The sequence below is a fragment of the Epinephelus moara genome, chromosome 14 (assembly GCF_006386435.1).
Source record: "Epinephelus moara isolate mb chromosome 14, YSFRI_EMoa_1.0, whole genome shotgun sequence".
Classification (NCBI taxonomy): domain Eukaryota; kingdom Metazoa; phylum Chordata; class Actinopteri; order Perciformes; family Serranidae; genus Epinephelus; species Epinephelus moara.
In genome coordinates, this window is record NC_065519.1 from 25,574,422 (window position 1) to 25,588,264 (window position 13,843).

General features: G+C 42.1%; 1 protein-coding gene across 1 annotated transcript in view; it reads right to left on the minus strand.

Annotated features, from left to right (window-relative positions):
- LOC126400570 (filamin-A-interacting protein 1-like) overlaps window positions 1–9,380 on the minus strand; it is a 30,744-nt gene extending 21,364 nt beyond the window's left edge. Inside the window, exon 1 of the mRNA XM_050061378.1 lies at window positions 8,937–9,380. The gene's annotated coding sequence lies outside the window, so the exon portion shown is untranslated. The remainder of the gene's footprint in view (window positions 1–8,936) is intronic.
- Window positions 9,381–13,843: the final 4,463 nt, after the last annotated feature.

A 13,843-nucleotide genomic window follows, 5' to 3' on the forward strand; every position in this document is an offset into this window, starting at 1 on the left:
CTTGTTTTCGGCACCCCCGAGGCATGGATACCAATGACGTCAGATTCTGGGTGAGTCGTTGATCTCTACTGATTGGTTAGGGAAAAATCAAATTCCCTCCCCCTTGTAAATCGCCTTCAATGGAAGCCATGTCAGACTGAAGGTTCTGGGAGCTTCAGTCTGACACTCAGGCTAGGATGACAGCACAATGATGTGTGTGGTATCACTGGAAAGCTCTGCTCCTGCGCTTTCATGTGATATGTGTGGCGTTTCTGTGCGACCCTGCATTCGCAACTAATCCATCCAAGAGTAATGTGTGTGCAAAGCTGTATGAAAGCTTTGTTATACATCATTTTAGTGTAAGCTGTATGAAAGCTTTGTTATACATCATTTTAGTGTAACTATATCATTTTTTTGTGTGAATTTGGACGCACTATGCGTCGTTCAGGCCCATAGGGTTAAAATAGCAAGCTAACGTTACCTAGCTAACGTTTGCTAACGTTTCATATGTTTCATTCATTCATTCATTCATTCATTGCAACGTTACTTCATGCAAGTACACCTAGCTGCTGCCTCTTGTTAGAAGAATTACAAGAAGCAAGCAAGCAGCCCACACTGGAATGATTTTAGTTTATTCAGTTACCTGGCTTGATCGCTGACTGCTGTCCACGCCTGCTTCAGACAGTCTGAGTGGCAGCCTGACAGGTGCTCGAGTCGCCCCACTAAACACAGCCCATGTGTGAGTGCGTCGATCAAACAAAAGTACCAGAATTTTCTTTTTTAAATAATTGTTATTATGGAGAAGAGAGAGTCACTCAATCACCTTCCATCGATCCTCCCACATACTTTCACCGCACAAATGAAATGGTTTATTTTTATTTTCATTTTATTCATTCATTTAGGTCGGAAAAAAATACCGAGGTCATGACCTCGGTGTCCTCAGTGGTAGTTACAGCCTTGCCCTGCATGTGTTCATGTGCAGATATTCCAGTAACAGAGATGTAAAATACTAGCAAGCAGTCCACGTCAGCATTAGCAAGATTAGCAGAAATGGAAACTGTTAGCATGATGTGGAGTCCTACAGGGGTCTGATTTTCAGGACCCACTCTCAAACTGGCATCACAATGTGCAATACCACACCCGTCCTGCCAACCACACATATCACCAATTAGTTCCGCAACCAGACTCGAACCAACCAGACCTGACCCTTGAACACAGGATCTGCAGCTGTTATGATAACTACACGCTCTTTATATAATTTGGTTTGGCAGCGCATACTGTAAAGTAATCATTTTGGAAAATTTCATACATGAGAAACTGAGATAATATCATTTAAAATGAAGGTTGATCAGGCAATACAATTGAAATCAATATTTTTTTAGATATATTTTCATAATATTGAGCAGCACATCTTTACAGTTACCGTGGTAAGACAGAGCCAACAAATGAAGTCAGCAATCAGAGAGTTAAAACGTTAAAACATAAACATCATCATATTTTTTTATTTTATTTCAATATATTTATTATCTAACACTTGTGATCTGACGCGTGTGTTCTAAACCAGAACTGAACCCAGAAATAAAATGAAGCCCAAATAACACCTTCAAATCATCTTTTTTGTGGGTCATACGTTAGGTACCCATGAGTATCCAACACGATGCAGGACTCTGGCTTGATGGGGTCTTGTTGCCCTTATCCAAGCCCTATAATAGTGACACCCATATAATCTTACACACTTTACCTCCTGGCCATAAGACTAATGAACGTTGTGCTCGTCTGTCATGTTCACACACAGACTAAAAGTGAGGAAGGGGAGAGGTCTGGTGATAAAAGCCTGACTTGTGGCCAAATTCATTTGCCAGAGACGAGGGAGGAGGACAGCAGCTGCAAAAAATGCAACAAGAACATCAGCTGGACTTAATGTATTCAGTGAGTTTGATACATTTACGCCACACATGCAATGTGACTAAATAAGGAGAGGGAAATGTTCTTTGCATGCGAGCGTTTGGCAACTTGTTCTGTCAGAGGACACTGATAAAAAGGCAGTACGCTCAAGAAGCTCTTCTGTCCTGACAAGAAAAACACTCCAGCCTGCCAAGATATAGGAATTTCAATCAAAACTGTGGCCGTGGATGAGATTCAAAGCTACAAGTCGATCCATCTGATATTGAAAGTTCTGCGAGCACCTACAAGTATTTCCCATGCAAGGGAACAAAGCTACAGTAACGTAACAGCTATGTTCTAGGGGAATAGAGACGCTTTAGGCAGAGAAGGTAGCAACAGATAGCAACACTGAGATTCTACCTCTCAGGAGTATTTTTCCAGTAACACTAAACTGAACTGTCAAAGAACCTCCATGGACAAAACTCAAGCATTTACAGCTTGTCTTAGTGTGATGGCTTCTATTAATACCTCACAGCGACAATAACTCAAACTCTGGCACGCCACACTGGAGCAAAATGTCAGCATAGGTGGTGGGTTTCATCTTGTAGTATTTTCCTGATGTCACATTAACCTGATCCGCTCAGTGGAGCCTACGGTAGCTTCAGCAGTTAAGGTTTCACTAATAAGTGAACTGAGAGGAATGTTGGTGCACAGAACAGGTAGTTCCTGAATCAGTAACTTTGAAAATATGACATATTTATGATACCTGTGCTGGTGTCAGTTTGTTAATTATTCACTTTGATTTACTTTTACGAACTCATATGATAGCAAATCTTTTCAGGTTGAAACATGCTCTAATTTGGATCATGCATTATGAACTCTGACGTGTGTGGGAGCATATTGTATACAGTCACACAACATACCAGCACCACTGTTCTCGATAACATACTGTCACCAAGCATATGGACGGGTGCAGCTGCTGGAATACATGACTCACCACCCACTTACTGTAATATACATGATGAGAAAATGAACACATCCCTTATTTCCAAGAGTTCATTTCAAAAGCAGCAGCAGCATTTATTTGGTCTGTTGAAAGTGTCTGTAAATGGAAACCAACTTATCAAGCAACAAATTCTTCTGGACCAATGGTATGACTGAATATCAGCTTGATGGCATGGAGATCAAGGAAGAGATCAGGTTGTGGCTGTTCTATGAATAGAGACAACAAAACAACATATGGATGAAGCAGTCTCATACAATATCACGGTGTCAGCCATGTTTCTGAGGTCTCATGTAGATCAGAACTCTACGGACTGACTTTTCCGTCATGGCTAGTGGTCCAAGAATTAGTCTGACTACCAGTTTTTAGGGTCTTGGTAAAGAAGAAAGAAATATGGCCATTCAAATGATGAGGTTTTCATCAGTATTGTTTTGTTTGGCAGTTTTAATAGTGGGCCAACTCCTAGTATACTGGCAATGCTATAGTGTTATAGTTGTTATCGAGCAGGTTAAAGAAATATTGCTGCAAGTTATGGTGATGACACACCTATATTAGAGGCAGTCCATAAATTAGAAGAACCTTTGTCACAGCAGCTCCACTGGCACTTTTGCAACACTACAACACAGTTAATTTGAAAGTTTAATTGACACATGCTCATGTAACTTCCTGTCACTGACATGATGCCCATAGACTGTATATTAAGATCTCTATACATAGATTATGGGTGCTGCTCAATCATGTCTTCTCAGTGACTGTGACAGAAACAGACCATAATAAAAAAAAATCACGCACTCAGGCCAAGTATGGCTTTGTTTGACAAACTTTCACTCCCAGGTTTCAATTTATTACTTCCTGTGTATTAAAGGAATTTTCTGGCAGTGACCATGCAAGACATAAAAATGAATTTGGATGAAATACAACTTTGTGATATATAAGTAAGTGAGTATGTTGCATTCATCAATTTTTTATACTAACATTGAAATGAATGATTGCATGTTTTGTAAAAGGTTACTTTTAGTAATGAGCCAACTAGGGCTGTCCCCTGAAAGTTGGAGATTTGAATCATCAGTCAGAGACCATTCAGTCAACTGATAGTACTTGAAGTCAAGCAGTCCTTTTTTGTTTTGTTTTGTCTTGGGCTTTTTTGCTCATCAGTGTGCTGTGCAATGTAGGATGTTTTGGTCCCCAGATTTTTGCCTCAGTGTGAGCACTCTTCACTTCCATGCTGCTCTTCAGTACAGACAGCTGCAGACACAATACAGCAACCCAGACGTGGAGAGACTTTGCACTGCAAGGCTCTGAGACAACATTAGCTTCTGCCTGTTTGGAAGTGGTGAATTTACAGCTCACAGCAACTTAGTATGATACAGTCTCTGGTTTTTTTGTTTGATATCTAGTGTCCTTAAAAATTGTTGCTGCACATTTCCAGTCCATTGTTAGCACAGTTAGCTTGTTTACTGTAGTACCTTAATTTCGCTGTCACACTGATCATCCCCCTGAGACCCGTTCAAATTTTACAACTTTATATGAAAAAAAAAACAAAGAATTGTCGAATATTCATATTGAACAGACAAGACTCATTTTTACTGCATGCATTTTAAGCTATCATAGCAGGAAAAGCACCTGATGACATCAACAGAGGTTGTCTTATAGTATAATGTGTCCTCATACACCAATCCAGTGAGCCTGAATTAGCTTTACAAAGCTTTACAACATAGTTCAGTCTCACCCATTTCTAGAATCAGGCAGTTTTTAGCCATGTTTTTAGAATAGCTCCATCAATTGACATGTTGGGTCAGATGATCGGTCCGCCACTTCAGTGCAGACTGAAATAACTCAACAATTATGAGATGGATTTTTTTTCACAAACATTCATTGTTGAAGGTGAAGACGATGAAGGTAGATGCTAGAATCTGAATGTGTTCACCGAAAGGCCAGTCCCACCCTGCTCTGCTAACCCTAACCATGACAGCACAGTAGGGCAGGACTAGGCAAAACACTTGGTAGGCACATTCTCGCATTTACCAAGGGTGAAGCCCTTAGCATTGTCATGGTGAGCATGTTGACACTCTTGCTTCAGCATTTAGTTGAAAACACTATTGTGCCTACATTGTGTTCCACTACGTACAGCCTCAGAGATCTGCTGGATCGGCTGTAGACTCTCAGTCATGTTATCAGACAAACTGATAGGCCAACTGCAAACCAAAACCAGCACCCAGTATTAGACAAAATTAGCAGCTAACTGGTGAATAAAGAAAAACACCTAGTGAGCTAAAGACCGGAGATTTTTTTTCTTTGGGAGGTGGTAGAGACCAAAACAAAGGTAAAAGAAGAGCCATGGTTGCATATTAACTTGCCAGGTGGTGGCAAACATAACTCTACTGCAATGGTAATGTCTCCCACTGTGCTAACGTTTAAATAGGTTTGCTAACATATCATCCTTACGAACACTATATACTGTTGAAATGTGAGCCCAGCGGGTACTGAACATCAATTAGACTCTCATGTCAGAAAGACTTTTAATATTGATTGTAATGAAAATTGGGTTGACAATATTTTAAATGTCTAACAGCATTCAAATTTCATGCTGTGAGGATATTAACATTATGAAGTTTTGCAGACATAGAGCTTTGTTCTCCATACCTTACATCTAAAGTCTCGGACATACTATTCACGTTTGGGCTGCACACGGATGTCCGCACAGAGGTCCGTGTGGACCCATGGTGGATAACAAATCTACGTCACACTGACCAAAGTGGACCCTCACAAACAAGTGGATGCAGAAACCGTGAACTGGCATTAAAAGTCAATTTTTTATGTCAAGATGATGGAAGATGTTGGATTTTGGTCACTTCACAACACATCTCAATCCAACAAAATATCAACGTCATGCATCGTCAGTATTCTATTCTAAATTGAAGTTGGCATCAGGACTTGTCCTGACATTGAATTTTGGTCACTCAACGCCACAACCTCAAGTCAACCCCATATCTCCATCTACCAACACTGGTGGCCAGCTGGGTGTGTTTGTTTCCTTGTGCTGGACTTCTTCGGCACCACAGAGGCCATGGAGATTCAGCCTTAAGTAAACTGTGGGTTAGTGAGTAAACATATCAGATGCTGGAGTGCCTGAAATGACAATATAAAACTTGCCTAACCGCACCATACCAAATCTTCACCACCACTACCCATTTAAGTTACGTAGATGAGCATTTGCTCTTTTGTCTGTTGTTTACCTTTATAATAGAAAAGAAAACCAGTAATCATAAAAACAATGAGTGCATTGTTGCTGGTGAGAAAAACTAAAGAAGAGAATAAAATGGCATTGAGTTGAAGAACTCTGTCTCACTAACATACGGGTGAAATTACAGTGTGATATTTGGTCTTCAGCTCTCAGGGACAACCAACCAGAGAGAACAGTCATCTTTAGCTCAGCGCTTTCAGGAAATATACACATTTTTCCCTCTGCATCAGTGACATCACTGGAGGAGATCTTTGGGCGGCTGCAATCATCACACACCAGTTCACTTTAAGAGTCATGATGATGTCACTTCCCCTCAAAAAACATGTATGAGCGATGGAAAGTATGTCATGGGTAGAGATGGTGGGAATGAGATCAACAGATCCTTTACGTCTGTGGGATTTCTAAATGTCTCTTATATCAAAAAATAGCTAGCTTATTAAGCACTAATGAACTGGAGACATATCCAAAACTATATTCTTACTGTACATGAACTCCATGAGTGACCTCACTAATTCTAATATTACCACATGTCAAGAACCAATTAACAACCAATCTACTGTTAATAGCAAGAACACTTTGCTGTCTTGCTGTCTACATATCAGGTTATCTTGAGAAGATCTTGGGTTGCCATGGCGTTTAAGGACTTATTTTTGAACCGAGGGAACATGAGATATAAGTACCACTGTTCTGCGAAATATCCAAATGTGTCTAAACTGCATTTTTGGAATTCAAGACCAGAGGCCCTTATACGACTGGAGCTGTGCATGTGTCAGTGACAGCTGTTGTTGAGGCCCACCAGACGTAATGGGGAAGACATCGACTAGTGGCAGCAACAAGCTCCACCTCCCACTATATTGTGTTTATGTACACGCACATAGACGTGTTCCTCAAACGATTTGGCTTATATGCACACACAGATACACACACAACACACACATGCACAGTAAGAAAGGAATGAGGCCATTGAGTTGATAATGTGCGAGAAACCATAACGGTGTCAAATGAAAGCAATGCATTTGAAACATTTAACGGCACAAGTCTCTCTTCTTCGTTGTCTCGTTGTTGACTCTTACTTAGTTATAATACTTATTTACAACTCAATTCATGTAATTCAGATTATTTCATTGGCTATTTATCTTTGTACTCCCTCAGCATGAGGCAGTTTCCATGAGTAAAGGGGCAAGCAATTCTTCATTCCCTGTCATCTTGTGCAGAGTTAAAACACAATATTGTATGTCCTGACTGTCCATGCAGTGTGCCACCATCAGTGGAAATGCTAAATGTCGCCACAAAGTAAAAGGCCTTCCTCCTCACAATCTCGTGCACATGCTAACACTACACCTCACAGTTAAACTATGCCCTTAACAACCTGTCACTTGAGTTACTCAAGTGACATCGAGCTATAGTAATGTCATGAGGTAAGCCAGTGACACATTTAGTGCATCTCAAATCAATGCTGCTCTGGCAAACACCCAGGCTTGGCCAGCTTAGTTTCAGTTCAAACAGGGACCACATCATTGATTTACAGTAAGACTGATTCATTTACAAGCCGGGACTGATAACTGCCCAGTCGACATTCACAAATCTGTCTTTCGCGAGGGGCCATTTGGCTGATTGAGCTCGGCGGACTCTGCAGGGCATGTGCCGAGCCAGAGAGGATGAGCTTAGATAAAGCTGGAACAGGCGCAAAAATGTTAATGAGTAATATCTGGCCACTGGTTCTCTTTGTCTGGTGTCAGCGGTGATATCACTGAGAGGCCACATCAGCTGGAGAGGGTGGGAGGGAGGAAGGGTGAGGTTGCACAGAGCCCCTGGACACTGACAGAAAGGATCTTTGACAGCAGCATGAGCCACACCTGCGTTAGATTCCTTGCTGAGAGCGAGATACATTTCTCTTTTTTTATTTAACTGAGGCAAGGTGCCTTGAGAAACGGACAAGCAGCTAGCAGGATCCATGTGTCTCCTCCGAAAGGCCGATGACTTCATGCTGATGAAATGGAATTCATTTTGGCGTCATTACAATCCATAAATATTCGGGATGAAAGATGTCATCCTGTTGCGGCTCGTGACGGCCTCAGAAGCTTTGCAATGTTGAGCAGCTGTGGGGGTGTTTGTATTTCATCTGTTGTATATGGTGTGTACAGTAAGTGCAACAGTGAGGCATTGGGATTGGCGGCTATGGGAGAAGTTGAGGAAAAAGGTGTGTACTTCTATAGACAGACACGAACAGACAAATAAGACATCTCTTTCTCCTACATTTCTCAATATCTCAGTATCATCCCCTGTTCTTCCCACATGCACAGCACAAACAGCTTCCCACTAAATGGTCTTATTCATACAGCATATAAGATGTAATTCATAGGGAAATGTTTGATTCATGACTTTCTCTTTTCTGTATGCACTGTCACAATGCCAAATGTGCATTGCCGTTAACAGCACCAAGAGTAGTGCCTTGTCTTCTCATGGGCGAGTAATAAATGCAACATGTCCAACTCCATATTATTTGGAAGTATAAAGAATGAGCTGAATTAAGTATGTGCTTTGAGGAAGAGTTGTTTCATTCATACAGCGCAGAACAGCTCTAACCGCAGCTCAAGCAGAGCCAAGCAGATTTCTATCAGTCAATGCTCTCTTTATTAGCTTCTTAAATTGATGACAGCTAAGCAGCAGCACCTGTACTTGAGACATTTCCTGTGTTTCAGTCTGAAAGCAGAACAGCTGATAAGCTCAGCTTTGCCAGAACCACATGGTTGGCTTTAGCTGTTTCCCACACAAGGGTGGGGGAGAAACAAGAATGCCTTCATTAGGAGAAACTCAGAAGCTGACCTACCTGCTGTTGTGTTGTCCCCAGGTTTGAGCAATTAGTAGCCACAGCAAGGGTAATCCTAGAGAAAAGGCACTAAGGCAGTAAAGTATCCACTGATATCCTTTGGCTCGTGTGGTCCACTTGTGGTGTCCGCTTGTGCTGGCTACTGACTTGTGCCAAAAGCCATCTCAAGCTCTGCTCTCACTCTCCCTATCTCTCTCTGCTTTCAGTTCTTCAGGTCAGAGAGGGAATGGTAGAGAGCAATAACACAGCACTGTAACTTCCCTCTCCCTCTCTCTCTCACCCTCCCTCCCTCTTTCACTCCCACAGCCTATCCAGATCTGCTCTGCATAGCGGTCTGAAACACACCTCTCATTTTCTTTCCCTCCTATCCTTTCGAGAAGTCAGTTGAGGAGTGTGTGAGAATAAAAGGCAGTGGGGGGTGGAGGGGTTGAGAGAGGTAGGCAGGCATTATTCTGCTCCCTCTCAGTGGTTGAAAGGGGTCATTGCCCAGTGAAGAGAAAGGCAGAGGTGCGGTGATGTCCTTTGTCACAGGGCCAGAGCTTTTCACTCATCTTCCATTGTCTCCCTTTACTCTTTTTGACTGGAGTCACCGAGGCTAAAAGTATAGTTCTATATTTAACTTGACCACTCTTGCCAACACGGGCGCTGTTAGCAGCTGAGGCTAGCTGAATGCTAGATGTTTTTGGCCGGCCAGCTAGAGTTAACTCTCCCCGCTGACCCTTGGTGACAGCTGAACTATGCCATTTTCTCATGCTGGGAAAGTCCGGTGACAGCAGCCACCCAAGCCTTAACAGTGGTCCAACGAACCACCAATTGCTGACCTAGGAGGGCTGAGTGAGGCCAAACTCTCCAGGACTTTGGCAGCTAGACTCTCTTTTTGGCCCTGCTTGCAGAAAACAAGGCCAGTGAGCTAAATCTGAGGTACAGTAATTGTGCTCTGCATCAGTGGGAATAGTTAACTTCGCTGCCAGGGTACTGTTTGGTTAGACATGTGCTCGGAAGCAGTAGGAAGTAAACAGACCTAAATTTGGTTCACCTCATTTTTTCATTTTCTGGGAGAGCGTTTACCCACCTCTCAAGGTCAACAGTTGAAGTCTCTATTTTTACAAATGACTTATGATAGAGATATAAGGTATGTCATAAATGTCACAAATGATATGCTCAGGTAAAATGGTTCTCCACGTCTCTGTCATCAAATTCAGAAGACCCAACGCAACAGTTTGCCAAAGACGAGCTTCACTGGGCAAATCTTTGCAGCAATGTGACTGGTTGTTGGTGTTTTCTGGTGATGTTAAAGGTCAGATTTCTCTGTCTTTTTTCATTTTAAAGCAGGTATAGTTTAGGGATAGGCACATGTACTTGAGTACTCGTTTGAAAGTCAGTATTTGTTTAAGGTTTAGAGCAGTGGTTCCACTTTAGTGGGTCGGAGTCCAAAAGTGTGTCACAGGCTTATTCTGAATGGACCGCAAGTAAATCGTGAATGTGTCAAGTTTGTAAAAACTGATTATTTTTAAATATAGTAAATTTCCAGCACAGAGCTTTTAGTGCAATTTTCTGCCATACAGTGTATGACTAAAGGACAGCTACTTGACAGAGACAGCAAACTAGCCCAGCGACATTGCCAGACACAAGTATGACGCTGAATGTATTAAACTGTGTGGACCTTGAACTAATGACTGAGGAGAAATCTGGACACTGAGGCTGGACCTACCACTGGTTTAGGGTACTCCCCGTCTGCATCTGAACATTGCTTCGAAAAAAACAGCTGGTGAGAGTTCGCCCGTGCACACAATGACAGGGCTAACTCTTAGCATCACACAGCTAACGTTAACTAATGGTTATTAACAGGACAGAATGAAGCCATTTCGGTGTTTCAGTTTACTGGGACTGTTAAACAGCTCTTGGATGTTAGCCACTGCTGCTGTGTTATAGCTCATGCTAACCAGACAGACATTGAACTGTCCAGGAGGATAGTGGCTCAGAGACAGTCCTTCAGTGCTGTGTCTAACCTGTGTAACATTAGCAACGACCGAAAGTTTGCTAATTTTTCTCAAGTCCGCTTTAAAGTTACAGCTTAATTAAAGCCTGTCTTTTAAATAAGTAAATTTAATATCGCACCTTTTTTACTTAAGTAGGCCACTCTACAATAATTCAGTGTGAGTTCATATTTATGGAAGTTACTTAAAATGCCCATCCCTAGTATAGGTGCTATATAAATACTGTGAAAGTATCAAAACACTGAATCCACCAAGAAATGCACACAGCTAGTATTTAGAAACTGTGCCTTTAAATGAGTCACCAGGACTTCCTTGAATTTGTGATATCACAGCTATATTACATAAAGGTAGATAGCTACAGTGCCATTAGTCATTCCTGCATTGACGGTGCATAGATGCCAAGAGCGCAAAAACACTGATCAGTCAAAGCAGACTGGGCTTTTTGGGAGGGAGGCTGAAAGAGACGGGCCCTAAAATGAAGTGTTTCAGATAGTGAGTGGGTGATTACAGGTTTTTTTTAATATTAAAGCATGAAAACATGTTCTAGTAGAAACGCCAAATGTAAGTATGGACCTGAAAATTTGTATAATAATGGACCTTTAATATTTTGCCACATTGACAAGGCAACTACTAAAGCAAAATGTAATTTTCAGATCTCTTTGTCTCCAGCCTGACCTTGTTATCTGTTACTGGTTAATGTTTATCTTGTTTATAGCTCATAATACCCACTGGCTTTTTATTGTTACCTCTACATCATTGGATAGTTGCATGATTTTTAAGGTATTGAAATTAATCCCAACCACGTATGAAGCATAAAGGGTCATGGGAGTTCCTGATAGCCTGCACTTCTCTTTTCCTTAGAGTCAAAGTCTTGTCTGGTCAGCAGAGGGAAACGGGAACGCAATGACACTCTTATCTCTAGGTGGAAACCAAAGCAAACAAAAGACAGCTAACCAACAGATAAACTCACAAAGGAATTATGTCAGATGGACACATTCACTCCCTCTTTGTCATTTCTTCTGTGTTGCAATGCAGATATGACCCAAGAGCAGTTTTGTTCACATGTAGCCATCGCTGGATTATATGGGTGTGGGGCTGACGTAATTTTTTTTTTTTTTTTTCAATTAAATGAAAACACACTGCAGCAGACACAAATGCATAGACAAATGAATAGACAGAAACACGCTTTTAACTCCTTACATTCCTTTCCTCTCCCAAGCGTCACTAGATACCTGGAGATAAAGGGTTACCTGAGAGTTCACCAGCTCTGGAGCAGCATCAAAGACATTTTTTTTACCTTTTTGTTGTAATGTATGCAACACTCAAAGTGTATCAGAGCAAAGAAAAAAACCCAAAAAACAAAGCCCATTTGTTTGACAGACGCCTTCCTCCCCACATATGAAGTCATCCCCGTCCATGTGGTATCAAAGAGGAAGATCTATCCAAACTGAGGTCATGAGAAGTGTATTTTGATTGAATGCCATACTTCCCACACCCAAAAATGAAGTCATGTGGTGGGATTCAGTGAGGAAGAGGTTTGTTATGATTTCAATCTGTACATATAATGCCCACAGGACGGTGGTCCTCTCTGGGCCCACTGGGGCTGCGGTTGTTATGAATCATAGTAGAAATGCGAGCTGGTTGAAGTAGTTGCCATTCCCACACTTAAATGATGTGATCAGACTGAATACCACTCGGGTTTAATTAATGCAAGATGGGTAATAAAATGTTGCTGTGAGAATTGAGCTCTGTCATCCAGCTGCGAGGAAGCTTCATTGTAAATCTTTGTTGATGGTTTTATCAAAGGGAACAAAGGAAACAAAGACAATATCATGTCGAACAAATTAATCTAATGTCATAAGACACGTTGAGTTGAGGATGTAACCTACAGTATATCACTTTTGCCCTTAGTTTTTCTGCAAGAACACACACACCTTAATATTTCAGACAGGCCCCTCAACGCTACATTGTCGTCACATGCTCCCCTGCAGCAGAGTAATGACTGGGGTCCCAACAGTCGTGTCTGTCGTCAAAACACTCCTGCAACATTAACAACTCTCTGATCGCTTCCAGTTATTCTGCTCAGACATCACCTCAGCTCTCCCGGGCCATTTTCAGTTTTGGGCGCGCTGACAGATGCTAATGAGCTGTCCATGCAGAGTGAGATTAGAAGAGGCCGAGACAACAGGGAACATGGTGTTCCTGGCCTGAAGCCATGCAGGGACTAGAGGTTTTAAGCAAAAGGAATGATGGCCAACAAGAAGATGAAGAAAAAGTCAGGGATGTGTAAACTGGAGTGATAGAGATAGATCTTTTAAGAACTATTTATGCTTGTGGCCATCTGTATATAGTGTATTGTTTTAAAGGAACACTTTGGGATTTGGGAAATGTGCATATTTGCTGTCTTATGGTGTGTTCAAACCAAACATGATGCAAATTTTCACTTCATGTTACTTGCATGAGTTTCAGTGCTAGAATATTAAGTGTTGACTCACTTCATATTGTAATGAAATGTGCCTTTAACATGATGGGCTCTAGTTTCGCAGACCAGGCGCGGTGGAGGCGCAGCGCACCTGCGCTTCGCCAACTGGGTGTGGCCAGGCGGATTTTGTAAGTTTGGCACACCGTGAGCCCTGGCGCAGCTACTCCTCTATCCCACCTCCATCCCTCCTACTGGCGCAAGTCGGAAAGAGGGAGGAGAGAAGGCGTGGAGTGGGTTTTACACAGCCCATTCACATCACAACAATCAAATGAGCCCCTCTCCTCGCCCTTAAATGCGCCAAGCGAAGGCGTAATGAGAGTTTACTCAATTCGCCATGGCGGAAGAGAGCAGCAGCGTCAGACGGCGAAACTTCTCCCAGGAGGAAACTGATGTTTTGGTCCGGGAGGTCCAAGCTCGCATTGTC